This window comes from Crocodylus porosus, unplaced genomic scaffold (genome assembly GCF_001723895.1).
Source record: "Crocodylus porosus isolate Cpor-Errol unplaced genomic scaffold, CroPor_comp1, whole genome shotgun sequence".
NCBI classification, from domain to species: Eukaryota; Metazoa; Chordata; order Crocodylia; family Crocodylidae; genus Crocodylus; species Crocodylus porosus.
Genome location: NW_017728906.1, coordinates 121,191,295 through 121,199,737, shown reverse-complemented (window position 1 = coordinate 121,199,737; position 8,443 = coordinate 121,191,295). Strand labels below are relative to the sequence as shown.

Below are 8,443 nucleotides of genomic sequence, written 5' to 3'. Positions count from 1 at the left end.
TTCCTATGTACTTAAAGAAGGACTTTTTGTTATCTTTAATCTTTGTAGCCAACTTTTGTTCTGTAACTGCTTTGGCCTTCCTCACTACTTCCCTGCAAGTGTGAGCCAATCAGGTATACTGCTCTTTGGTGGCTGCCCCCTGCCACCACAGTCTGTAGGCCTCTTTTTTCCTCTGATGGCTCTTCTGAATTTTTCTGCTCAGCCAAGAAGGTTTTTTTGGCTCTTTTGCCACCACTGGGATGGTGCCCCTCTGCATCTGTAGGATCAGTCCCTTATGGAACTTCCACCCTTCTTGGACTCCCAACTCACAGATGTGAGTACCCCTAAATCCCACACTAACACATCTCCTGACCCCATTGAAATTGGCCTTCTGGAAGTCTATCACTACTGCCCTACTAATCATCCTATAAACTGGTGGTCACTGTCCCCTAGGTTACCTTGTACCTGTAGATTCCCCACCAAGTCAAGCAAGTAATCTCCCCTAGTGGGATTGCATACATCCTGTGTTAGATGCAGGTCCTGTATGCAGGTTAAGAACCTATGTGAACCGGCAGACCTGGCTGACTGCTTCTCCCAGCAGATGTCTGGGTAATTTAGGTCACCCATGACCACTAGAACTTTTGAGCTTACTGCCCTTGAGAGCTGTTTCAAGAATTCTAGGTCTAACTCTTCCTCCTGCTGTGGTAGTAGTAGTAGTAGAACCCCACTATCAAGTCCCTTTCACCCCTATCCCCTTGTAATCTGACCCATAGGACTTTGATCTGCACTTCTTCTATTCCCATCTTTATTACAGATGATATATAATGTTCCCTAATGTATAGAGCAATGCCTCCACCCCCAATCTATCCTGCCTGTATAGCCTGTAGCCATCAGTGCCCATTCAGAGTGCCATGAGGTCATACACATCCTCCCAGGTCCAGTTGTGGGCCCTGGCAGTTGGCATAGGCATGTGCATGCTGGCAGAGCTGGGGCTCAATGGGGAGGAGGATGACAACATGGACATACCACACTAGCTCTCTGGACTCCTGTGAAGCTGTCCCTGCCTGGTCAGCCCTGGAAGACTGCCAGCAGTGCCCAGCACAGGGGCATAGCCAAGGACTGGGATACATATGGCAGAGACACTTCACCACCGGAACTGCAAGCACAGGATACAGCTTGGAGTGAACTGCAGCAGGGAGCAGGTGCCAGCCCTCCTGGCACAGATAGTCAGGAAGCAGCTCTTGTGGGATCTAAGTGCAACTAACTGCTGCCCTTCACAATTTGGCCAAGCATCAGCTCTGGAAAGAAAGACACCAGGATGAGACAGCTTGTGGCCTGTCCAGGGGGGCACACAGGGTCTTCTGGTCTCCTGTACAGATCAGCAGTCTTGTCCAGGTTCCTTTGGTGTGTGCCCCAGGGCACAAAATGGATGTTGACTTTTATAACCCACAGCTAGGGGGTGTCAGAGAGCATCCCAGCCCCGTGGGGAGGACAGAAAAGCCCTGGGACTGGGCTCAGGCTGACTTTCTAGCAGCTAGAGAGAGCCGGCTGAGTCAATGCTTTAACTAATAGAGCCTAAATTTGATACCTGAAAGTACAGCATGATTAGCCTAAATTTGTTGTTGTTAATGAGCATTAAGGGTACACATGTGTACGTGTGCACCCTTAGTGCACGTTAATTCACATTAATGTGTGTATACTTTGCTATAAGTAACAGTAGATTATTGATAGATACAAAACTATGTGCATCAATTAAATATATTGGACTGCAACAAAATCTGATCTCTAGGAATCATCTTTTCAGATTAGCAACTTGGACTGCAAGATGATACTATGTCAAAAGCAGCAGGAGTTTTATTATCCTGTTATGGTATGTTCTCTTTACACTATCAATGTGTGGTAACAGAAATGTATCTCCATCAACATCAAAGTTTCCACATGCCTTCCACCTTTGAAGGGATAGTGGAGTTAAAAAAAATTAGCTTGTACTGGATCCATGTAGTGATGTAAAATCAAGCATAATCCTACCCTGAAGCAGCAATTCCACTGTTCTCATTTACAGTTAATCAGCAAAGATGATCTTGAATCAGACTCATTGCTTCTGATATTGCTCCTGCATCTCAAGTGCTGCTTCATCTCTCATCATCAGGGTTGCTGAGGTAACCCTACAAACAAAGCAGATGAAAAGCAGAAAGATACCGGTACTGATTTTCATCGAGGAATGTCAAAGATACAGCAGAATAACACACACAATGGAACTTCCCTTCCTTTTCCTCAGCTACTGAATGAGATGTTAAAAGATCAGGGTACTGTAAATAAACTGAGAAGAAGTGGAGAACTTGCTGCAGGTGTTATCTTAAACAGCACTGACCAAAATTAAAAGCATTCAATTCTATCATTCTCTCACCATATGCACAAGGGTTGAGAATCTCATACTGGATACTCAGTAAGATAACTAAGCAGGTGGAGAAAAATTGCTCCCTATTCACAATCACTGTCTTGCTTTCTTCCTCTTGGAACTACTAACTGATATATAAAAAATTTAAGCAACTGTGTACTAGTTTTTTATAGCTTTCTTCTGTAGCATTAATTTTTAAAGAAGCTAATTGTAAATAAGAGGAAATTGGGGGTCATCAAGAAAGTGATGATTTTTTTAGTGAATTCTCACTTGCCAATTTGTTTCAGATGCATTGTTAGAAATTTCAGATTATTTGAAAGGGATTTATAAAAGTGCATTTTGAGATAATTAGCAGTCTTTAATCAGCATATTAAGAGTCAAATTAAATCTATGGTCTTACATGCTACTCAGTGAAGAAGCTACCCATTCTCAGAAAGACTAAAGAGCTGCTTATACATCCACAAATATCAAGAACTCTAATAAATATGCACAGCCTATTGAGACTGAAATAATTTAACCTATGTTACATTGTTTTAAAATAACCCCATAGTTCAAGTTTTTTAGTTGATTAAATCAAAACAACAACAAAATTATTGAAACTAATAGATTTCTTCAGTCTTTGCTTCAGATGGCTGTAGATCAAGCCCAAATACACATTTATGAACTTCAGCACATTCTTGCAAATTCTTAATGAATAAAAGCTAAGAATATTCATATAGCTGGGACCTTACACAGTTTATTCTAAGTAGCTTCTTTCACTCTACTACTACATAGTCCAAAGAATAAACAAAGCTACTTTTATTTAAAGGATACTGATAGAAATGGATATGTAGCATATTCTACGTGGGTCAGGTTCAGTATTCAGAGTTTCCTCTACAACTTACAAAATAAATTTGGTTTGAGCCCCTAGTCAAAAACTAAACAATTCCCTTGGGACGCTGTCATGGGACGGAGTCCTCATGGATAGACGTGATACCCCTATGTCCCCTTGTCCATGCCAATCCTGCCCAATGGGCAACCTCTTTCTCACCTACCAAGTCTTGTTGGTGATTATTATGAATAGGGAGGCCACCCTCAAGTTTGTTGTGCACGTTCCTGACGGAACCCCACTGAATCCTGTGGGTTCTTGGACCCCTTTTGGGTCTCACTCCAAAATGGATGCCTCTCGGGACACCCTCAGCCTTATGGACTAGATGCATGGCTCCAAACTGTCCCCCTTACCATGCCCCTAGCCTTACTGATGGCATTCATTCATTGACTCTCCAAGGCCTTAATTTAGCTTGACCTTCAATCATCACTAGGCTCTCCACAGCCCTGTCTCTTTCTCTCAGCGGCCCTTGGTGCTGGGCTCTCTGCAGCCCTGTCTCTCTCTGTATCTTGGCACCCCTTGGCACTGGGGTCTGTTCACCCTGAACCCCGTGCCCAACCTGGTGCTGGGCACCAGGCCTGTTCACCCTGAATCCTGCACCCACCTTGGCACTGGTGTCTGTTCACCCCCGAATATGGCACCCACACTGGTGCTGGGGTCCCCACACTGTAGTGGGTCCCCAATGAGGCCTCCTTCTTCCGCAATAGCGTCAGGCCAATCCATCGGTGTTTTAAGACAGCAACCAAAATATAAGCCCTTGGGCTATAACATAACACAAAAAGTTCAGGTTGTGCTCTTCCCCTTTAAAAGAGTCAAACATCTACTCCAACACTAAGTGCCTTGTAGGCAGGGGTACCTGGTGAGCTCCTGGAGCCCCATTAGCCCTAAGTGCAGCATATCGGGCAGCTGCCTTGTCTCTGAGCAGTTCCTCCCTGGAGGTTCCTTCCCCTTTGGCCGCTGGCAGAGAACCGATCCTTGAACTCCAGCCCTGGGGTTTATATGGGCCTAGGGCCTTGCCTCTTCTGGTCAGCTGACTTGTGGAATATAGAACTAATACTCAGAACAAATGCATGATGACAACACTATTTCCAGGCCAGGTAAAATCTGGTGGTTTCAGTGCTGCTGCCTATTTAGCCCTAACTTTATACAATGAAACCAAAGCAAGGCTGAGGAAGGCTTCAAATGGATTTATGACCTCTAAAGAGATTCTAGGTACTGTGTCACCAAAAACGCAGGTCATAACCTATACTAATGAAAAATAGTTAGACAGCAGGTAGGTCAAAATGTCCTTTTAAGGTACATACAACCATTATGTTTCTACTGGTAGAATAACAGTTCCTCAGATAACTGGGTTTTTCATTATAGCCATATTGGTCTAAGGAGATAGGCAAGCAAGGCTCTTTGAGTAGACGTTATATTTTTCATTAGACCAACTGAGTAGCTGGAAAAAAGTTCTTAGCAAGCTTTCAGGCACAGCCACCTTTCTTCAGGCATAGGCAGTCTCTGCTGTTCTGAGACTCCAAAGAAAGAAGAAGCTAAAAGTGTGGCAGGATGTTAGTGAGAATGTTAATAGGTAGAAATTAGGAAGACAGCAGTGAATGGATGAGGGGAAAATGGGGTCGAGGGGGGAGACAAAGGTGAGTCAAGGAGATTCTATGGCAATAGTGAATCAAGGTATAAAGGAGGCTGTCTGTGAAAAAGGAAATAGCTGGAAATTAGGAAGACAAAGAGCAGAAATGGAGGGGAAGAGAGGGGGAAGAACAGTGTAAAAGGTCAGGTCTGGCAGGTACCTGGTGAATCAGATGTTTGGCAGGTTGTAATGTGTCATAAATCTAATGTCTATATTGAGTCCATGTATTTTTGTATCCAGCAGACTTATTAAGTAAAGTTCATAGGCTTGGCTACAGAAGGTGTTTTGTAAGTTCTCTTTGGGGATTAGAACTGAGAGATCGGAGAGGTAGTGATTGTCCTGTAAGAAGTGTGCACCCACAAGTAGTTGGGTATTCTTGTCTTTGATAGATTTTTGGTGTGAATTTATCCTTGTGCACAGTTGTTGTTTGGTGTCTCCTACATTTTTTCCATGGAAACCTACTTTATGATACGTCATCTGAAAAGAGAAAAGAAGAGAAACTCGAGGCTAGACCCCTTCAAGTCATACTCAAATTTCAGGTCATTATGTGGTAATGTGAAGGGGGCTGGTGGTCAAGTATGATCCTAAACAAGGTAGTTTATCGAAGAAGATCAATGAAAAAGACTTTCTATAAAATCTATTTTCTATTCATCCAATCTATTGTGGTGGATGCATTATACATTATTACATAGAATACACAGAAACTCCAACCTCCAAGACAACATAGAAAAAATTGCTTCCTTCACATTCTCTATAAAACATGGTGTAGAGATTCTTTCATAGGTTCTTCAGGATCGGCTCTTCAGGGTAAACACAGCCCTACTCTATCCCGACTTTCAACACCAAAAAAAAATTACTCAGGTATAATGAGGAAGAAGAGAACTCTAAGTGATTCAATTTATTTTTAAAGGATCATTTAATTCTAAATTACTGGTAAAAAGATACGAGTGCTGATGTGGAATTACATTAAAATTACATTAATTCTGTCTCCCCAACAGCTGCCATGAATACATCAATAATGCATTAATTCTTTTAAAAGAAAAGAACAGAAGAGAGGAATAATAATTTTAATTCCCAGGATTCCAAATAGGTTTTACTACCCCATATCACCCTGGTCCTGTTTCTTCCATTAATCAGCAGAGTTTCTATAAAATGCCTGGTTTTCTGATGTATTTTGGATAAAATGACAATTGTAATAAAGTTTTTTTTCTTTTAATTTTATTTTCTCATTCTAAGGAAGCTTATTAAAATAATATTTTCTCTAATGACAATTAATTTATCTTGTACACTTCTATATATTGAAAATTTTTAACATACTTTAAAGTGCCTGATTTTACAGTTCAGTATGTGTTTCCTTGGAGAAGATTTAAAAAAGCTATCAAAATAAAATATACTTTCCTAAAACCTAACATGAGCATTTTCTAATTAGCTGTAGTATTTCATGGCTCATCCACTGTAAATAGTAGGGAAAGTGTTTTAAAATGGTATTTTTTGTCAACGTGTTATTCATATTGTATTGCACTTGCTCTCCTCTTTTTCTGTCTCTCATAAATTAAGCACAGGCCATGACTTTGTTTCAGACAGCTCAGTTAGCAAAGATTCTTGCTTCCAAAAGTAAAACTTTTACATCCCCCACCATCCCTGTATAATACGTTAAAGGTTCAGACAGAAGTGACAATTTTCACCTAATGTAGCCACAGAAAGTGGTCGATAGACTTGTCCAAACACAAGTGGACAGCTGCAGACTACTTAAAAAATGGCTGATCATCTGAAACGTCATTGCATGAGAGTTCAGATGAAGATGTTTAAAAACATAGCATGTTCTCTAAGTTCTGCCTGCACTGCCTCCAAACTTGCCACTGTTTTCAGAATGGGAGCAGGAAAAGGGAACAGAGGGAGTTCACCTAGGATGTGGGGGGGGGAGGTTTAGCCCCTGGAGGAGGGTGGGGTGAGCACATGGGAGTCCCCTCCCAAAAGTAGGGGGTATCCAATTCACGCACCTCGCTCTCCAGCACTGGCTGAGGAACCCATAAAATGAGCTCCTTCTTCTCCTATTCCCTCCTCCCATTCTAAAACAGGGACAGGCTGCGGGGGGAGAAGGGTCCATTGCTAGGGGAAACTGGCTGTAGGCTGACAGTCAGCAGCTAGATTCCCCTACCCACTTGAATAGACAGTGAACTTCTGTTTGGTCTGGGGATTGTCGTAAATCAGAATGCACACTACAAAGTGTTCTCAGTTACAGTCTATGCCCTTAACGATTTTGTTCTTTCTGTGCCCTTAATGATAAAACTTGTTTATTAGAACCTATCAGTGTGGCTTTCAATGTTATGAGAAGAAAGGCCAGAATGGGGAAGATGCATAAGTAAATTAATAGGTAATATGCCAGGTGGAAAAGAGAGTAGGGCATATGGAGTATGTAAAATACAAGTATTATTTTCAGAAGTATATGACACCATATTTAAATAGGTGTTCTAAAATGCCTTTTAATTGGAATATTAAACATAACTATTGGATATATCAAATATGAAGATGTTAATTCTTGTCATATTCTTAGGATTAAAAGAGACACCCTGATTGACTCTAAAGATCCTACATAACTTAAGACAAAAAAATGAATCAGAAGATATTCAATAAGATTCCCTGTGCATTGAGGTTGCTAGTTGTTGATTGATGTAATCAGGCCCGTCCTAACCTAAGGACTGGATGCCTTTGACATGAGTTACAGAAGCTTTTATAATGCTCTAAAACTGGCTATGTACACTCCACTAGTATCTCATTTTTACAAAGATGAAATAACTCTAACTTTATGTACATCTCTGATCTACACTTCTTACAGATAGTGAAAAATCAGGATCTGGTTAACAGGCTTTTTTTTTCATGTCAAAAGCAGAATAATTGTTCCCACCCCTTTGTATTTGCATGCTCATTATTAGCTGTAAATGCTTTCAGACATTGCTAGTGGTTACCATTGATGATGGGATCATTTCAACATCAGTTTTCAGGAGCTTGCTTTAAGATGGCATTCAGAGTTACTTGAATCTGGAATTCCAAGTATGTAGGCATTTTGAATATATCCTCAGCTCTTAAATTCTTCCAAATGTCCTTTCCAGCAAGGATTTATTTTACTTAATTGATCTTAATTTCAATATCTCTTTTGCATTTAGATAGTTTCTTTAAGCGATAACACATGACATTACTAATTACTACCAAATTCTGAACCAAAAGATGACAGCTGCCCATAAACTGACTATATTGTACCCTTGAAGCCCTGATCAACTTATAGTTTATGTGGCTCAGCACTTCTGAATATCATTTAACTTATTTAATTTTTTAATTCTAGATTCAGGGCAAAATCCAAATGCTTCCCTGTTAAGATTCTAACATGCTTAGAAATAAGTCTTTTGGTCCCAGGAGGGAAATTCAAGGTAAAAGAGTGTCAGGCATAGGAGAGAAGCCTCAGAAAACTGGACACTGACTGAGTAATGACCTGCAACTAACAATAAGAAACTCTATGGACAGAAGTGTATCCAAACTTCCATCTTTTTCTGAATCTTTGGTGCCTGACTCA

The 8,443-nt window shown here is 40.9% G+C and overlaps 1 long non-coding RNA gene across 1 annotated transcript; it reads left to right on the top strand.

Annotated features, from left to right (window-relative positions):
- Positions 1 to 1,211: 1,211 nt before the first annotated feature.
- LOC109306112 lies at positions 1,212 to 6,643 on the top strand. Its single transcript, XR_002099860.1, has 3 exons — positions 1,212 to 1,222; positions 4,092 to 4,097; positions 6,535 to 6,643. It is a non-coding gene; the product is annotated as an uncharacterized LOC109306112 (long non-coding RNA).
- Positions 6,644 to 8,443: the final 1,800 nt, after the last annotated feature.